This window comes from Lepidochelys olivacea, assembly GCF_965140295.1.
Source record: "Lepidochelys olivacea isolate rLepOli2 genome assembly, chromosome: 2".
NCBI classification, from domain to species: domain Eukaryota; kingdom Metazoa; phylum Chordata; order Testudines; family Cheloniidae; genus Lepidochelys; species Lepidochelys olivacea.
This window is the reverse complement of record NC_140412.1, coordinates 29,165,332-29,186,566: the sequence shown is the minus strand read 5'-3', so window position 1 is coordinate 29,186,566 and position 21,235 is coordinate 29,165,332.

The following is a 21,235-nucleotide window of genomic DNA, read 5'->3' as shown; positions in this document are numbered from 1 at the left end:
CCTGTTGATTCCATCATTAATTCTGGTCTAGTCCCAGCTGCTGATAGCTGCAAACTTTTCCCACAGCAGGAACTCCAGTTAGGTGGTCACATTTTGGGGAAGTTTGTATTTTCCATGATCACCTAGGAAGCCGACCAGCCCACTCCACTTTGTAGATGTGCTCTGCAGTCACCATATTTTCCCACCCCAGAAAGCTTAGAATAACACCCTTCTTTGCCAACTGAGCACCACCAGAACTGTTGCATCTTCCAAAATATGGAATGATAGAGTAGCCTTAGGTAGCCGGGCCACGGACCTCCCCCAAAACCACAAGTTCTTCTTAAACTTATAGGGGAAAAAAGCAGCTGTGATTTTTAACTTAACATTGTGTCTTCCTTTTCTTCATTGTGATTAACCCAGCTGTGTCCAGGGAGCTTCTGTGATCTGAAGCACCCTCTGACATTTCAGTTTTAGAAAATAACATTTTATGTCCTTGAAATTCCATAATAATTTTTTTCTCTGCTCCTGCACTGAGCTGTTTGAAACAAGAATCTTCTGTGTCTTGTCCTATTTCAGGCCTCTGGACATATACAGGCTGCAGTACTGCCATAGCTCACTCACACTGCAGCAGAAGCCTGGGTCACTGCTCCTCCACAGACCATTCCAAGGGGAAGTGTTTCTATGATGAACTTATGATTGACGTTCTGGACAGGGCCAACAAGCAGGTCCAATACCAAAGACAGAGGGACTTTAGGCTAAAGTAAAGGCATGACAAGAGACAAGCGTAAAGGCTCAGGTTGAGGACAGGGTTGCAGTGCAGCAGCAGACCCTGGAACAGGAACGGGGCTTAAGGAAGCATGGCAGAGCTCTGCAGAAAAAAGAATACTTGAGTGGCTGCTATCACTAATGGCCACAAGAGTACAGGCTCCTGCTGCACCCACACCATGGCCTGAGTCCTTTCTATGCTACCCTGTACTGTGGTCCAGGATCAGTTTGGACAACTGCATGCCAGAGTGGCCCATGTAATTGGGCCCCGTTAGTGGCTGGGCAGGGCCACTGTGCCCCATGCAGTCCTCTATGCTGACCCCCTCCTGCATGGATGCCTCCACCTTTCTGCCATGGTGCAAAATGCATGGCAAATGTGGAAGAAAGGGAAAGGAGAACAGGGCAGAGAAGGGGACATGGAACAGTCTATCCCTATCACAGTTACAGTCAGGGGGAAATGGTTCATCTCTGGCTTCATAAAGATGACAAAGATCATGAAAAGCCCAGCAAGCCATAGTAATGCACACAGATTTGATCCACACTGGAATCCCAGTGGGTCTGTAGACATCACCAGCGGTATTTCAGTCTGCCAAATGCAAATGCAACGACCATGTTACACCTTCTGAGAGAGTAATTAAACCTTCTTGTGCCAGGGCCTGTGAGATCAGGGTACTGTTTAATAAGATAAGACAAATGGGGGTGTGTGGTCCCCAGAATAACAATGAGGACAATAACTCCATTTATGACAATGTCATTTGTTGGGAATATTGTCCCAGCCTGTCCATGAATGTAGACCCTTGATAGGGAAAAAAACGTAATATCATGACCTTTCCTTGTGCAGCCTACATCAATATTCATAAATTGGCCTTTGTGGTCCATGACGGCCTGCATAATAATGGAGAAGTAGTCTTTGATTTATGTACTCGTGCTCCTTGAGGAGGGCAAACTATGGACACATGAGTCCCATCAATGGCCCCAGCACCATTTGGAAAACAAATTATTTCAAAGCCAGCAATTACTTCATGAATATCTTTTATGCCCACCACCTTGAGATAAACCGCATGCCTGATTGCCTTAGAAACCTCAGCCACCACTTTACAAACAGTTGACTTTCCAGTACCATGCTGGTTGGTGATGGACCTATACAGCCCTGGGTAGCCAACTTCCAGATTGTTATAGCAACCTGCTTCTGGATCACCATGGTCCCCTCAGTCATGTGTCTTTATGCTGGAGGGTCAGGGCAAGCTGCGTACAAAGCTCTGGAAATGTAGTTTTCTTCATGTGAAAATTCTGGACCAGTGGGTCATATCAGGTCTGCAAGACAATGTGGTCCCACCAGTCTGTGCTTCTGGATCTGCTCCAGAAGCACCAGTCTACAATGGCAACACCAGCAGCTATACTGAGATTCATGGGCAGTATTAGCATTTTTAATTTCCATGTCTGTGTCCTCCTCCTCCTTCTGCTCTGTCATTTGCTCTGCCAGGTGCCTCCAGTGGGTCAGAAACATCACCAAATTTCCCACCAGCATCTCACAGAAGCTCTGCCCACTTCCTGAAGCAGGAGTAAAAATGCAGGCAAGGGAAGTTCTTCAAATGGCATCTCTTCCTGATTCCTGTCTCGGGTTGCTGAGACTGCACACATCAAAATGACAGCTTGGCAGGTTATGCTGACAGGCTGTTCAAACTTCCTGTAATGTGCAGGGTGAACTGTCAAGATTTCCCACACTGCACCAACAACAAAAGGCTAGAGTGGCCGCACTTCAGGATGGCACTAGGAAGTCTGGGATATGATTGGTTGAACTTGGGTCAGTGTACTGCAGTATGCACACTGGAGCCCCAGGTTTGGGCCCCGGTTAGAAAATTCTTAACTTCGGGTTGGCAATCAGTGTAAACACCAAAGCTCTGAGTTCTCTGGCCCAGGGTCGCCTGACTCAAGCTATACTAATCTTGGGCTTACACTGCAATTTAGCCATATCCTCTGTGATGTTCAATAAGAACTAGACCCTGAAGAATTCCATGTGCACTAAGTGCATATGTAACCCACACACCTTCTAGTGTGGTGTTTTATCCCATCTTGTGGCACCGAGACCCCTTAGAGAGAATTAAATGAGTCTGCTCTCCAGCCTTAGCTAACAAGCAGTTGGCTTTTAGCTCATGCGGTTGAGGCTCATGCACTAAGCTCCAGAGGTCCCGGGTTCAATCCTGCCCACTAACAACTGGGGTCTGTCAGTGTTACACATTGTTATAGAATTACAAGAAGTGCAATGTCTTCTCTTCCTCTTCAGTTTATATGATTTTTTTCCTGAAAACCACATTTAATTTTAAATAACGTTTACTTCCGGGATTAGAGAAAAGGTAATGCTGTGTGTTGGCTTTGCAGGAAAGTGAGAAACTCAGAGGCAGACAAGAGATTTTTGGCTCAAAGACTTGAAAATGTGATCTTGAGCACTTTCACCTTCAGTTTACATGTGCATCAGGTTAGTAGTGAACAAGCCATTACTTTATAATGGTTATTTCATGGTCCACTGTGCCTAAATTTAATTCCTAGTGCACAGATTTCCATGTCACGAAAGTTAGGATCACGGCTTTGTTGGTATTCTCAGCAAAGAGGACAAGGACTCATTGAACATGACAACTGAACTACTCTCACACACTTAGAGACAGTCCCGATGGAACAGCACTGTTGTACATTGGCGGGCCATTATGGAGATTGAGTTCACTGCTCCTGTCTTTTCTGTACTGGGTCCTGTGGAACAAAAAGTGGGTCAGTCTCTAAGACTGTCCTTCTGACATCTTTCACAAACAATTACTGTAAATTCACTGGGAGCTAGTGAACAGGAGCAGCAAACACGAGTTTTGTGAGGGAGTTCTCCAGGTGAAGGAGAATCGACTGCATAACCCTTTGGGTGAGTTTGTTTGTTTGTTGTTGTGCACTTGCTGCTTGCCGTGTGCCTGCTTGATTGAAGTTTATAGTCTGATTTGGGGGCCTGTGTACTGAGCCTAGAGGCCTGCTAGTTGAGAGCTTCCTATTGAGGCTCTAGCCTGCCATTCTTTGATCTCTTTAGGGTTGCTTGATGAGGGGGATGGGCTACTTAGGAAGTGCAGGGTTTTAGAAAAACAACTAGAGTTGCTAGCGAACAGAACAGCAATCAGGGGAGTGTTGTGAGGAAATTTAGAGAGAGAGCATGAGAGCCAGGCACACATAACGTTCTCTAAACTCTGGTCAATAACAACAATCCCCCTCTCCCCCATCCTCCCACCTTCCATCTTCAAGAGAATAGATACTGCAGGAATAAGTCCAGAGTGGGAGCTATCCAGTTTATTGCACTGAATGCAGCATGTATGATTATCTGCCTGTTGGCCAGGTGGCATGTGTTCAGTTGGTGTAAGTAGCTCACGGCCCTCAGAGACTGATCATAACCTCTGGAGACCAGAGTGGCTGAACAGGAAGAGCTAAGTGAGACAGAGAGGCCCACAGATGAGACTTTCTGGGGTGCAGTACAACAGCTTCTGTGCTGCCGAGTAGAATGAAAATCATAGTTGGGATCCTCCTTTCATATGATGTTGTGGTATCCTCACACACTGAAATACCCCTCCAGGGAGGGGAACCCACTTCTTAGGAAGACATGGGGATTCAATTATTAGAAATATGGATAGTTGGGTTTGTGATGACTGGAAAAACTGCATGGCAAATTGCCTGCTGCAGGTCTCTCAAGACATCTAGATAGACTTATGTGCAGTGCTGGGGAGGAACTGGTGGTGGTGGTACATGTCAGTACCAATGACATATGGAAAGGCAGGAGAGATGTCCTAAAGGCCAAATTAAGCCTGCTAAGAAAGAGGTTAAATGCAAGGACCTCCATGGTAGCGTTCTCTGAAATGCTCCCAGTTTCACACAGAGGACCAGTTAGACAGGCACAGTTGCAGGGCCTTAATGTGTGGATAAGATGATGGTGTAAGTGGAGATTTATTTTTAGGTTTATTAGGAAGAGGGGAACCTTTTGGGAAGGGAGGAGCTCATAGGTGCCGACTCCATGGGTGCTCTGGGGCTGGAGCACCCACGGGGAAAAATTGGTGGGTCCTCTGCACCCCCAGCAGCTCCCTGCCATGCCCATCCCCCCTGCCCCAGCTCACCTCTGCTCCGCCTCCTCCCCTGAGTGCGCTGCAGCTCCACTTCTCTCGCTAGCTACCAGCGCTTGCCGCCACAAAACAGCTGTTTCATGGTGGCACATGCTGGGAGGGAGGGGGGAGAACGCAGCACACTCAGGGAAGAGGCAGGGCTGGGGCAGAGATTTGGGGAAGGGATCCAATAGGGGCAGGGAGGGGGGTGGAGTTGGGGCAGGGACTGTGGGGAAGGGGTTGGAATGGGGGCAGGAGGGGGTGGGGCAGGGTTGGAGTTGGGGCGGGGCCAGGGGCGGGGAGGGGCTTGAGCACCCACCAGCTCCAGGGTAAGTTGGCACCTATGGAGGAGCCGATACAGGAAGGATGGGCTCCACTAAACAAAATAGAACCAGACTGCTGGCATGCACAATTGAAAAGGTCTTAGAGGAATTTTTAAACAAAGGGCTGGGGGAAAGCCAACAGTGGATGAGCACACAGTTTGGATAGAGTATCCCTTTGGTGAGGATCTATTAATGGGGATTCCCTACATCCTAGTAAACAGGTGAGGATAGAAGTTGATGAAGAGTTCCATTCAATTACTTCACATGAAGACAGACAGCTAAATATTGACAAATTTGATATAGGCTTGTATATAAATACTAGAAGTCTAAATACTAAAATAGGTGAACCTGAGTGTCTGGTATTAAATAAGAGTATTGGTTAAAGGGAAGACTACAACAGGTCACTTTGAAAGGTAAACTGTCAGGTTGGAGGAAGGTTACTAGTGGAGTTCCTCAGGGATCAGTCTTGAGATCAATCTTATTTAACATTTTCATTTTCAACTTGGGCACAGAAAGTGGGAGTATGTTAATAAAATTTGTAGATGACACAAAGTTGGGAGGTATTTCCAATATGGCGGAGGACCAGAATACCACACAAGAAGATCTGGAGGACCTTGAAAACTGGAGTACTAGAAATAGGATGAAATTTCATAGTGCAAAGTGCAAGCCCATGCACTTAGGGACTAATACGAATTTTGCTAAAAGCCTGGGATGTATCATTTGGAAGCAACAGAGGAGGAGAAAGACCTGGGTGTCTTGGCTGATCACAGGATGACTGTGAGCCCCCAATGTGATGCAGCCATCAAAAAGGCTAATGCAATTTTAGGATAGAATCATAGAACTGAAAGGGACCTTGAGATCTAATCTAGTCCAGTCCCCTGCCCTCCTGACTGGACTAAGTATTATCTAGACCATGCCTGTCAGGTGTTTGTCTAACCTGCTCTTAAAAATCTCAATGATGGAGATTCCACAATCTCCCCTAGATAATTTATTCCTATGCTTAACCACCTTGACAGTTAGGAAGTTTTTTTTCTTAATGTCCAACCTAAACCTCCCTTGCTGCAATTTAAACACATTGTTTCTTGTCCTATCCTCAGAGGTTAAGGGGAACAATTTTTTCCCCTCCTCCTTGTAACAACATTTAATGTACATGAACATTGTTACTATATCCCCTTTCAGTTTTCTCTTCTCCAGACTAAACAAACCCAGTTTTTTCAATCTTCCCTCACAGGTCATGTTTTCTAGACCTTTAATAATTTTTGTTGCTTTTCTCTGGACTTTCTCCAGTTTGCCCACATCTTTTCTGAAATATGGTGCTCAGAACTGGACAGAATACTTTGAGGCCTGATCGGCACAGAGTAGAGCAGAAGAATTACTTTTTGTGTCTTGCTTACAACACTCCTGGTAATACATCCCAGGATGAAGTTTGCTTTTTTTGCAACAATGTTACACTGTTAACTCATATTTAGCTTGTGATACACTATGACCCCAAGTTTCCTTTCCACAGTACTCCTTCCTAGGCAGTACTTTCTCATTTTGTATATGTGCAACTGATTATTCCTTCCGAAGTGGAGTATTTTGCATTTGTCCTTATTGAATTTCATCCTATTTACTTCAGCCCATTGCTCCAGTTTGTCCAGATCATTTTGAATTTTAATCCTATCCTCCAAAGCACTTGTGTCCCCTCCCAGCTTTATATTTTAACTATAAACGTTATAAGTGTACTCTCCATCTCATTATCTAAATAATTGATGAAGAAATTCAACAGAACCAGATCCAGAACAGAACCCTGTGGGACCACACTCGATATGACCTTCCAGCTTGAATGTGAACCACTGATAACTACACTCTGGGAATGCTTTTCCAACCAACCTTATAGTAGCTCCATCTAGGTTGTATTTCCCTATTTTGTTTATGAGAAGGTAATGTGTTACAGTATCAATAGGCTTACTAAAATAAAGATATACCACATCTACTGCTTCTCCCCTTTCCAGAAGGCTTGTTACCCCATCAAAGAAAGATATTAGGTTATTTTGACACAATTTGCTCTTGACAAATCCATGCTGACTATTACTTTTCACCTTATTATCGTCTAGGTGTTCACAAATTCATTGCTTAATTATTTGATCCATTATCTTTCCATGTACTGAAGTTAAGCTGACTAGTCTGTAATTCCCCGGGTAGTACTTATTTCCCTTTTGATAGATTGGTACTAAATTTGTCTTTTTCCAGTCCTCTTGAATCTTTCCTGTCTTCCATGACTCTTTGAAGATAATCACTCATGGTTCAGAGATCTCCTCAGTCAGCTCCTTGAGTATTCTTGGATGTATTTCATCAGGACAAGGTGACTTGAAAACATCTAACTTAAGTAATTTTTATCTTGTTCTTTCCCTATTTTAGTCTCTGTTTCTATCTCATTTTCATTGGCATTCACTATATTAGACGTCCAATTACTACTAACCCCTTTTTGGTGAAAAATGAAACAAAAAAGTCATTTAGCACTTCTGCTATTTCCACATTTTATGTTATTGTTCCCCCTCATTGTGTAACACCTACCCCATCCATGGTCTTCCTCTTGCTTCTAACATATTTGTAGAAAGTTTTCTTCTTATTCTTTATGTCTCTGGCTAGTTTTATCTTGCTTTGTGACTTGACCTTTCTAATTTTGTCACTACATACTTGTGTTATTTGTCTATATTCATCCCCTGTAATTTGACCTAGTTTCCACTTTCTTTTAGGACTCTTTTTTTTTATTTTTAGAACATTGAATATTTCCTGGTTAAGCCAGGGTGGTCTCTTGCCATACCTCTTATCTTTCCCGCACAGTGGGATAGTTTCCTCTTGTGCTCTTAATGATGTCTCTTTGAAAAACTGCCAATTCTCTTGAACTGTTTTCCCTTTAGACTTGCTTCCCATGGGATCTTACCTACCAACTCCCTGAGTTTGCTAAAGGCTGCCTTTTTGAAATCCATTATCTTTATTGTGCTGTTTTCCCTCCTATCATTCCTTAGAATCATAAACTTTATCATTTCATGATTACTTTCACCTAAAACGCCTTCCACTTTCAAATTCTCAACCTGTTCCTCCTTATTTGTCAAAATCAAATCCAGAAAGCCTCTTCCCTAGTAGCATTCTCCACCTTCTGAAATAAAAAAAAATGTCTCCAATACATTTCAAGAACTTGTTGGATAATCTGTGCCTTGCTATATTAGTTTCCCAACAGATGTCTGGGTAGTTGAAGTCCCCCATCACCACCAAGTCCTGTGCTTTGGATGATGTTGTTAGTTGTTATTAAAAAGCCCCATCCACCTCTTCTTCCTGGTTAGGTGGTCTGTAGTAGGAGACATCACCCTTTTTTTAACCCCTTTTATCCTTACTCAGACACTTTCAACAAATCTGTTTCCTATTTCCATCTCAACCTCAGTGCAAGTGTATACATTTTCCCCTTCCTGTCCTTTCTGAGCAAGTTGTACAACTTCTATACCAATATTCCAGTCATGCATATTATCCTACCAAGGCTTTTGTCACCTGCCCCCTTCTAACCTAGTTTAAAGCTGTCCTCACTAGGTTACCCAGTCTCTATCCAAATATACTCTTCCTCATTAGGTGGACCACATCTCTGCTTTGCAGTCCTTCTTCCTGGAACAATATCCCATGGTCAAGGAAGTCAAAGATCTCCTGGCGACACAGTGCTCTTAGCCAGGCATTCATCTCTAGCATGCATCTGTCTCTACTTGCCCCATATCCATGACAGGAAGGATCAAAGAGAACACCACCTGTGTCACAACTCCTTTAACCTCACTCTGATCTGCTCAAGGTCATACCTTGCAGTATCATTACTGCCCACATGGATGAGTGGCATGGGGTAGTAGTCTGAGGGCTGGATGATCCTCAACAATCCCTCCATATCTTAGATATAGGCCCTTGGCAAGTAACATATCTCCCAGGATGCCATGTCAGACCAACAGATGGTTGCCTCCATCTCCCTCAGAAAAGAGTCACCAACCACTACTATCCTACGTTTTCTCCTAGGAGTGGTGGCTGTGATCCTCCCAGCTGTGGGGGTTATTGCTTCTCCTCCTTCACCTTTGGGGGTTATTTCTCATCACTCATTGCCAGGGCAGCATAACGGTTCTTCATCACCCTGGTGGGTGGATTGGGAGTAGGCATGGAGCACTGCCTGCTGCCAGAAATAACCATCAGCCAGTGTCCTCCCTGTGACAGAGCCAAATCCTCCTTCCCCGGTGGCACGACAGCAGTCCTTTCTAGCTGGATAGCTTCCTTAGCCTTGGATGTCTCCATATGCATACTCTCAAGGAACTCCTTGTGGGCACGGACGCTCCTCAGCCTAGCCACCTGCTCCTGTAGCTCTCCCACCTGCTTCCTGAGATATTTGACCATCAGACACCTTTCACACTGGACAGTCCCCCCAATCTGGCTTTCTGTGAGTGGGAATTGTAGAGCACAGTCTCTGCAAACCCACACCAGGACACATCTTGTGAGATATTTCCAGTAGAGATAAGGCAGTGTTATTTCAATTATACAAGGCAATGGTGAGCCCTCGTCTGGAATACTGTGTGCAATTCTGATCTCCCATGTTTAAGAAAGATGAATTCAAACAGGTGCACAGAAGGGCTACTAGGATGATCACTGGAATGGAGAACCTATCTTATGAGAGAAGAATCAAGAAGCTTGGCTTGTTTAACCTAATCCAAAGAAGGCTGAGGGGAGTTATTATTGCTCTGTATAAATACATCATAGAGAAAAATAAATAGCAGGGAGGAAGAGGAGTTATGTAAGTTTAGCACCAGTGTTGACACAAGAACAATTGACTATGAGCTGGCCATCAACAAGTTTAGGCTTGAAATTAGAAGATTCCTAACCATCAAAGGAGTGAAGTTCTGGAACAGCATTCCAAGAGGAGGGGTGGGGGAAAAAAACCTAACTTGTTTCAAGACGGAGCTTGATAAGTTTATGGCGGGAATGGCATGATGATATTGCCTATGAGATTGATGAGATTGGCATGTGGTCCATCTGCAATTGCTAGTAGCAAAAATCCCCAATGGCCAGAGATGAGGCACTAAATGGGAAGGGCTCTGATTTTCTGCAGGGAATTCTTTCCCAGATATTTGGCTGGTGGCTCTTGCCAACATGCTCAGGGTTCAATTGATCACTATATTTGGGGACAGAAAGGAATTTTTCCCCAGGTCATACTTACAGAGATCCTGGTGGGCTCTCACCTTCCTCTGCAGCATGGGTCACGAGTCATTTACTAGTTTAAATTAGAGTAAATGGTGGTTTCTCTGTAACAAAGGCTTTAAATCCATGATCTGAGGACTTCACTAATTCAGTCAGAGGTTATGAGTCTATTACAGAAGTGGGTGGGTGAGGTTCTGTGGCCTGCGATGTGCAGGATGTCAAACTATATGATCATGATGGTCCTTTCTGGCCTTAAAGTCTATGAGTCTAAGATAGGCATCAAACAAACTTGGTGGAATTATGATAATCAATGGCACATGGTAATACCAGTGTATAAAATATATAGGAAAGACAGAGTAGGGTATGGTGGTGGTGACGGGTGAGGGGGTGTGGAACTATATGTGAAAGAATGCAGATTCAAATAAAGAACAGGGGATGGGTCACCCAATAATTGCCCTGTTATGTACATTCCCTCTAACGCATCTGGCACCAGCAACTGTCGGAAGACAGGATACTGGGCTAGATGGACCATTTATTTGACCCTGTAAAGTCAATCTTTTGTTCTTATTTACAGTTTTAACTAATGTTGTATGGCTTTATAGTAATTATTTAGCTAATGCTCAGACTGCTCAGACTATAGCTTTTAGAGAAAACAAAACAATTACTATAAACAGAAATCTTACCTATAGTTTACTTCTGGCTTTCCTAAAGCTTGATTTATACTTACTGGGCCTGATCCTTGACTATGCAGCACAGCTCAGGGGTGTAAAGCATGTCTTTAATCCTTTTCAATTCTGGGCTTTCTGTATATTGGGCCAATGATCTGGCATAAACCGTACCATCTGAAAATGACCCTAATGTGTTCTGGCTCACAGTGCCACCAAAGAGTTGTTACAGAGCTAAAGATCACTGGAGTACTGTGCTGCCTATATCTTTTCTGTGGTTACGCCCCGAGGTCTGTGTGCAGGCTGGGATAGCAGCATAGGAGCTGTTACATTGCATGCATATCAGGGGATCTTCCTAGAATGGGGTGATCTTCCAGGGGCTAGTTATGCTGACTTTAATGCTACTTTGTGGCTATGGTGCATCACAAAGCAGCTCGAATACAGTCATAACTGGGGTTGATAATTTTCACAAACAGTGATCCATGCAACTAATAAATATTAGTTATTAGAATATTACTCATTCTCTCAAATAATCAAAAATAGCTAAGTTTAATTAAGACTAATTATTTCTAGTTTTAAGGGATTATATTTATCTTCATGGACCGAATCATCATTTAGAAAAACCACATTTATCGCTATATAAAAGAGAAAAAAATATCTGAATACCTTCTAAACTTCAAGGATTTTGCCTTTCATTTTCCGACCTTCAAAAACAATTAGCAAACATGAATGTTATTAAAAGTGAAAGTTATATTTTGAGTCTGAGGACTGTTTTCTGTGATCTTTGTTTAGCTCATCTCTCTGTAGCATTCTGCAAGGCATTGGCACTAGCCTACATCTGCTATTATTCAGAGGTCACTGTAAAACCTGAGATTTTATGCAATGCCATCTCCTTCTCTGTCCTCACATCTGGATATTTTCTATTATTAATAATGATTAATTAATCACAAATTATAATTATTATTTTTATTATTATTGATGTTGTTGTTGAAATAATAATCATATGTATTACCGACCAAGACCCTCTGTGCTAGGCGCTGTACAAACACAGAATGAACAGTTGGTTCTTACCCCAATAAACTAACAATCTACATATAAGACAAGAGACTACAGGTGGCTACAAATGGATAGGGGAGTATAAGAAAACAATTAGACAGTATTTATCAGCATGATAGGCAATGGTGTCTGCACACTAAGAATTGTCAAGATTTTGTGGGCAACATGGTAAAGGAGAGATTTGAGGATTGATCTGAAGATGGATATTTATAGGTCAGCATGGAAGAAAGCACAAAGGGGCTTATTTGAAAATTTAACAAGCGGCAATGGAGGCTGACATCAAGGGCTGATCGGAGGTGAGCATCAACAGCTCAATAGCAATACAAACAGCTTGGGTTTGTTTCATCTAATAGAGAAGATGGAGCCAATGGAAGGACTGAAGAGGGTGTTGACATGATCAAAACGTTAGACTACAAAAATGATCTTTCCTGCAGATATGAGTGGGGCAAGATTGCATTTGTAAAGGCCAGAGCAAATGTTGCAATAATCAAGATGCATGATGATGTGAGGTTAGATGAGAGTTTTAGCTGTGTGGATGGATAGGAAAGGCCATATCTTAGAGATGTTATTCAAAAAGAATTGGCAAGATTTAGATATAGCTGGATAAGAGGACCTAGAGAGAGGTCCAAGTTGACGATAACCTAAGAAGAAATTATGAATTCTGTGTTCCTTAATACCTGAGTAACCACTTATTTAAATAAATCCAAATGGCTGTAGGGTTCCATATTGTTTTTGTGGACTGACAAGGCAGGATCCATCTTCCTTTTCTGTTCATTAGCTCTGACGCAGTCACAGTGACCATAGTTTTGGCACCTGAAGCTGTGGAACAGTCACAAATCCTGAGATTTTAGAAAACAAATCTGAAGGTCTGAGAAAACTCCCCAAAGCCTGAGTGTCAGGCTGGAGGCCTAAGGCTAGGTAGGAATGTATAAGTTTTGTCCCATTCTCTGATAGTCAAGCACTAGCACAGCATGCAGTCAAGCATGCAAGAGGACTAAAACTGGGGTTTGCAGGTAGGTGCTCAGCTCATAGGGAAGTGCCTTGTCGTTCTGTAACAGAGATGACCAAACATTTTTGGCAAATGTTGTGCAGCCTAAAGCAATCCTGCTCTACGCATAAACAGTGATGTATGTGGCTTGGGACACTGTAAGGTAACATGGGCCTAAATCTGCACTGTGATATTCACCACACACACACACATTTCAGCTCCACTTTATTGTGTCTGTAACACCAACAGACACTGGTTGGGATCAAACCTGGGGTCTCTGTAGCTAAATGCCTGAGCCTCTACTGCATGAGCTAAAAGCCACGTGGCTTTTAGCTAAGGCAGTAGTAGACTCATTAATCTCTAAGTGGTCTCGGTACTACTCAAGGGGATAGAACACCACAGCCAGGAGGTGTGTAGGTTACATACTTCCGCTAGCTGAGGAAGCACATCCCAAGCTTCAGAGACTTCCCAGTTGATATACTCAATAAGCCCCCACTTATAACACCAACAGACCTGGTCGTTGGCGGGCAAGATCGAACCTGGGACCGTTGCAGCTAAATGCACCAGCTTCTGCTACATGATCTAGGCACTTAGCCAAGGGTATAGCAGACTCATTAATCTCTAAGTGGTCTTGGTGCCACTAGAGGGGACAGAACATCACACCCAGGAGGTGTGTGGGTTACATGTCCATTCCTGAATAGTCAAAACTGGCTCTAACACTTCACTTCAGTCTTCAGGCTGAATCATACTGACCAGAATCAGGAGGCTGCTGCTGCCCATTCATCCTCCCCAGCTCAGGAAGGGACTGTTTCAGAATATCAATGCCATCCTCAGCAATTCATTAGGAGGCCTCTGTCAGTTGCACATGTAAGCAAGTACAGCAAATCTGAATCACACATTATGTAGCTGGTGAAGACAGCTGATCTGGAGTCACTGTGGAGAATGGTCCATCAATCACAGGGATGGTTCTATGCTCTAGCAGGTACAGCAATCTTAAGCAAATTGATTCAATGGTGGGGAAGGTGGCACTCACTCCTAAAGGCAAGAGAAAAGGAAATGTAGTGGTATCTACACTGTTTACAGCCCCTGGACTTCTGGCACCACATTTTTCTATAGTAAAACAGGTGAAATTAAAGGTTTTACACCTTCAGTATGCTAAATGGGATGAGATACCAAAAGCATTGCCCCACCCAGAGAGATCTCACTTTTATGCCTCCAGCTACAAGAGTAAAACTTGTTTGTGCAGAAGACAGGGCTTTCTCAGGGCTGACCCTAGATTGTGGAATTCATTCCGACAGGAACCACCATGAACCTCAGTCCATTCCAGTCCAAACACAAAACACATTTCTTAAACTTTGCTGTCACAATCCGTGGCATGTAACACATCAGCTAATTATAATGTGCCACACAATATGGAAGGTAGCTGGACAGGAGATTGATACATTCATTGCAAACTATAATTTGCAATACACTAATTGCAAAAAGAAAAGGAGGACTTGTGGCACCTTAGAGACTAATGCTCAAATAAATTTGTTAGTCTCTAAGGTGCCACAAGTCCTCCTTTTCTTTTTGCAGATACACACTAACATGGCTGCTCCTCTGAAACCTGTCATTAATTGCAAAGTGTACTTGTAACTCTTGAAGACCATGGTGATGAGTAAGATGTAAGAACCTAAACAGAATTATTGTAAATATGGTTCTTTCTAATCTATAGCACCACTTTGGGTGTTTTGGCAGCTCTGGAAGAAATTGTCTCTCCCAGCTCATCTGGCACTATGCTTGATCTAATGAGGAAATGTGAGAGGGGGTAAAGAGGTAGTGTGTGGGGAGGGGGTCAGCAGGGGAGGTTTTCAAGATTCCAACTTGCTGAAAGAGCTGTGCTGCAGGGGAACAATTTCAACTAGAGAATCTAAGAATAGCATAAATTAAATGGAGATGTGCCAACATAATTATACTAAGACTGAATCTTCACCTCCTTTCTCCTTATGTAGCCACTTGTAATTTGCAAAGTGGGTATAGAACCAAATCAGAATGGACAACATTTTTACAGCCACTTTGAATTAGTGTAAATGACAATATAAAGTCAAGAGAATTATGCCAATTGCTTTCTGTGATCATACCCCATTTCCCCTAGTTGACATCATTTCCCCACTAAAAACCCTCTGAATATCTTGATAGGATTATTAAATGATACATGGGATTTACACTAGTTTTTCATTGCAAGACCAACAGGTGAATTGATGCCAGTGAGTTCTTCCAAGTGAGCTCAGAGGACCTGATTGTCAGAGTTAGCATCCCCAATATTTTCTTATTTTCAGCTGAATGACAGATTGGACATTGGGAAACTATTTCTGCAAGTGCATTTCCCAAATGGTGAGTTCATGAGTCACTGCAGCGTTACTTAGGAAACCGAGTCCATTTCTGCTCTTAGTCTTCTGTATAACCGCCCTCACTATACTATACTGTATTATGACACTAGTGAACCAGATAAGAAAAAAAATATAACATCTTCTGAAGCTTTCTAAAAGATTGTTTATATGCAGGTGAGTGACTTTAAATAGCATCTGTGGGCTCTCTTATTAACATTACTATCAAATTTCATCTACACATGACTTTTTCTAAGAATCAGCCCTGCAAACTCATCCTCTCTAAATTAATAGCAATAGTAATTTAGGTGACAACTTTGATTATATGGAATGCACTATATGCATTCTATGGACATATGCATTCTATGGACTAAACAATTATTTTGTCAATGAAATAAGCAACAGTGGCTTAAAAACACACACAGCCTTTTCTCTCACTGCACTGCACCTTGGGCAGTTATTTGTACCTGAGCAAAATCTGAGTCAAACATTACCCTATTGATTTCATAATGTTTACATATACTTTATACAATTGTAAATGAATACAAAAAAGTACCAGGGAATGGCAATCGGGCCCAGTATTTCAAAGGCAAATAGAGAAGGATGATTACCTTCCTCTTCTGACATGTTGACTCTGCATTTCCAGTCCAAAATTGATGGGACTTTTTTGCTGCCATATTACCTTGCAAAGTCATATTGAATTTGCTGTTCAGTTTTATCCTTTCTAGTCTCTTTCAGCAGTATTCATTTCCTGGATTTTCTCTCCAGTGGAAAATTTGAGCTTGTTTATGCCCAGCTGTTCCAAATGTGTGCAAGCCTCCTTCCCTCTTGCACTACTGCATAATAGTTGGGCAAAAACACAGGACTTCCTGCTAACAACTGCTCAGGTGCAGCATGCCCCAAGAGGGCAAGTAAATAGCAAAACCAATTTCCCACCAAACATATAGTACCCAGGAGAGCTGGAGGGGTGTGGTACCAGGCATGCTGCTCCATGCCTACCATGGTGTTTTAGGAGGAATTTCTAAGGCAGAATTTCTCCTTGAGCTCCCTGATTGCAGTATAGATTGATTGCTCTGTGTTTCAGATTATTTTCCCCCTATCATATTAGCTTGCATTTTTGTAAAATGAATTTCATATTATCTTCCCATATTTTAATATCTTTTTATTAATAAGTCAACATTTGCCTACATAGACCATTACATTGCCAGATTGTTACTATTGTACATAAAGGGAAAACTGTGGTCTCTCAGATACCAGCTGTTTGACAACTGTTAGTAAAATATTACCACTCTAAGCACCTCTGTGTTATTTAATTGTCCTCACTGATGTTTGCCACTCTTCCAAACTCAGCAGAATCAATGGAATTCATTAACAATTTCTTTACTCTCTTGTAGAAAATTCTTGAAGATAACATAGATTTTGTTCTTATGACCCATACCTTGTCTCCCTCCCAGCTAGATAATTAATTTTGTTATGTTTTATATCTATGAGAATATTCATATACAATCACATTTGAATTTGTGAGACACTGTACGAAGTTCTTTACTAAAATACAAATTTATATCATCTATTAGTTTTTTTAGCAAGCAACTTTCTAATACTGTTAAAACAATACATTTTCTATCTCTCCTATTTAAATTTTTCTATAATACTCCTCCTAAGTGGAACAATTTTTTAGACTGTGATTATTTTTACTCCTTTTGGGAACAGTTTACCCAGAATTTTTCTGTCCATACATTCCAAGGACTTACTCATTCCTCCGTATAGCTCTTGACTTACATGGTATTGTGTATTAAGCCAGTTCTCTTAATTAATCTTCTTCACTGCCTGTTTGTTCTTTTTTCTAAGCCAAGATGTAAGTCAAAGTGGGTGATGTATAAACTTGGATGTTTCTCATTTGCATTTTCTATAAAGAAAGATACATTGTTCTTCAGTCAGATCCAATACCCTCAGCTGCTCTGAGCATATGTCCCAAGATCACGCCTGAATTGAACCATTATAAAAGATATCAGCAATTTTTGCCAATGCTGACAATAGTAAGGTTTTCATCTTCTATTAGAATAACACTGCTGCCTTATGACCTATACTCTTGTAGAAGCATTTTCTTCATCTCCATGAGTAAAGATTATTTATAGAAGCCTCAAGTTGCAGATATGTTCTGTCACTTTCCAAAAATATGTTGGTTGTGGCAGCGGTGCTTCTGCTCCTGTAGGAACTTGTCTAAATTTTGTTGAATTTCTCTACTGCCTGTTATGAACATATGGTCTGGGTTTCAGATATACTGAGCAACCACAGCTCCTGCTGAAGGCAAAGGAAGCTGTGGATGCTCAAGACCTCTCAATCTCGGGCTATTAACCTCTCTATGGGAGATGTCTGGGAATAAGAATATTAGAATGAAACGCATTTTGGCTATTATCATAAGATTGCAATAGTGTAAGCCCAGGAGCGGGTCTTCTTTTGAATTGTGGATAACGTAACATGGCAAATGCTTTCCTCAGGGAAGCAACTGTATTCTTGGAATCTATATTGTTAAGTGCCATGTACATCTATGATGTTATATAAGTATTATGAATAATAATGAGTTGTCTGAGTACTGTTACCGAATCCAGTTTTAAATTCAGATGGAATGGTTTTTCAACAATCTTCATTTTTATGCCTGGTTTGATTGACCAAGTATGGTTAAGTCAAATTTGTTTTAAAGTGAGGATAGAATCTATATTCTAGTCCTAGTTTTGGTTCCTCCACATCCATGCCACCTGACTCAAGTGAACTTAAAAAAAATGCTTGCATCATTAAAAAAAACAAACAAACAGGTGTAGGTAACAGTTCCTGACAGTACAGATATGACCTAAAGCTTAGTTGCACCTTTAGGACTTTGATTCAAGCAATGGAATATGCTAACAATAAGCCAAGAGAGAACTGATGTTCAGATTCTAGGGCTAAATGTTATAAATATGGTGTGACCCCCTTGCTGCTTCAGTTCCCCCCAATCCTCTTAATACAAACACAAATACTACCAGGGCTGATGGGGAATAAGTAGTTTAGCAAAATTAATTCCTAAAATACTAACACTTTTCTTCAATAATGATACTGATGTACATTTTGTTGGTGATGTTCTCTTTCACTCTACTATAGCATTTTGACAGATCTCCCCACCTCCAAACCTTGCTCCTTACTTAATGAACTGTACATTCATATTCTTTGTAACATCATTTTTCTGCTTAGTAGATCTGGGATACATAATAGGTGTGGATACTAGTGCTGCTGCACTGGTCTTGTCCAAATACAAGAAATGACACCTATTAGAGCTGATTGGAAGTTTTCTGATGGAACACTTTTTGGTTCTGGAATCAAAATGTTCTGTTGGAATGTATTGATTTAACTGAAATTTTCCATGGGAAATTCTCAAAATGTTACATTTGATAAAGTCTAAACAACATTTCATTTAAACTATTCTTTGACTCTTATGATGTAAAAGATTGTTATCATCAGGAGTGAAAGTAAGGCGGCACGGACCGGTACGGTGTACCGGTAAAAGGGGGCCACAGCAGCGCTTTAACGTTGCTGCCCCTTTTGCGTCCCCGATCAGCAATGGGGGGCGGGGGGCACAAAAGGGCAGTGATGACCCGGCAGGGCCGCTGATGGGGGGGTGGAAAAAGGGCAGTGATGTTAAATATTGCTTTAAATGTCCCTTTTGCACCCCCCCAGCCACTGGGGGTGCAAAAGAAGTAGCTGCCCCGGGGCCATGATTTAAAAGGTCCCGGGGCCTTTAAATTGCCGCTGGAGCACCCTGGTGGCGCAGGCCAGGGAGCGCAGATGGACTGGCTGGGGGATGCTGACCACCAGCGCCGCCCCTTCCGCCCGAGGCCATGCCCTTCCAGGGGTGCCAGAGTGGCCCTGTACTGGTGAGATCTGCATTTTACTTTCACCCCTGGTTATAATATAATAGTCAAAACAATAATAATGAAATGAAACCTTTTTAACCTTATTGAAACAAAAGTACAAAATGTTCTGATAGGTTCAATTGAAATATTTTCAGCATATTTCATTTTGCAAAAAGTTTGGAGATTGACTTTTCATCCCTATTTCAGATGCAATGAAATTTCAAAATCTTGGAATCTTGCACGGGACAGAAATTCCATGTTTTGACTAGCTCTACTAATTATCTTAGAACAGAATTTGTTTTAATTACTATGCATTCATGAGTAATTTTCTTAACAGGCTCTGTGACATCTCTGACCCATGCTAATGAGTTTCCAGAAAACTCATAAATTGTTCAGTCAACTAACTAACACTTTCCCTATCCATATCTCTGTAATTATAATGGCTATGGGGAAGGGGGAAGAGTTGTTTATACTTTACTTGAACTATCAACTATAGCCATTTCTTTAAGCTAAGTCACAAACTAACATGATTTAAGAGATGGCACATTCCTTGTAGAAGATCTATGAAAGAGTCTCCTGTATCTGGTTACTGGTAATGCTGAAGTTATGGTTGGAAATGTTTATTAGGATTTGCAATCTGTATCATATCGAACAAATGCAAACATATATCGTATAAAATTGTGAGTCTGATTCTCCACTACCTTGTACTTTGTGTAGTGTCTTTCAACTGTACAATATGATTATGAAGGGGTAACTGCACAGAGATCTCTGACTGAGTAGGACTGAGTACCCTCTCACAGTGTGAATGACTGCAGAAGGTGCCAGACAGGGTGGGGTGGGAAAAAAATCAGAATCTGTATAATTAATTCCAGCCCTGGAGAAATGTGTACGTTTCTACACTTTGGTCAGCTTCCTGCGCTAAAGTAGGACAGCACTTTAGGCTGTCTTAACTAGTGCTGGGGGACAGTTCAGCCTCCAATATCATCAGGATTGGGGAGGCACCAGCTACCTCCCTCCCTCATCCCAGACCCTTTGTTGGTATATGGCACCTGTGCACCAATGAATTTGGTTGAGGAACCTGCCCCTTACAGCCTACAGTCTAAGACCTGATTCTGCAGACACTTTGGTACAAAATGCATAAGAATTTGCAGGATTGGAGGCTATTTAAACAGAGAACATAGAATGCTCTGGGAGATGCAGAAGACAATTCTTCTGAAATTGTCAGTATTTTGGTAATGGGTATGTGGCAATAGTTGTTCCTAATTAAGCTTGGAGTCAGTTTGTAATCTCATTTGCACAAATATAAATTGCTGTATTTATTCTCAAAAAGAAAAGGAGGACTTGTGGCACCTTAGAGACTAACCAATTTATTAGAGCATAAGCTTTCGTGAGCTACAGCTCACTTCCTCAGATGCATATCGTGGAAACTGCAGCAGGCTTTATATAGAAACTGCAGTGGGGTGGGAATAGGTATTGTTTCATATTCTCTGTGTATATATAAAGCCTGCTGCAGTTTCCACGATATGCATCTGAGGAAGTGAGCTGTAGCTCACGAAAGCTTATGCTCTAATAAATTGGTTAGTCTCTAAGGTGCCACAAGTCCTCCTTTTCTTTTTGCGAATACAGACTAACACGGCTGTTACTCTGAAACCTGTATTTATTCTGGATATACACTACTGTAACTATGATCAAAATCTGATCATTAGTACATGTAGGCTTTGTAGGGGTCCCATTAAGTTGCTGGAATCACTTTGTTTTTACATTTGTGAGAGCTGAATTTGGCCTAAGGCCTCTAGTTCACCAAATGTACATAATTAGATCTGAAGCCTACAAGGGATATTCAGAAAATAAAATTATTTCAGAATTGTTTTTCCTGGCTCACAGTGAGGTTT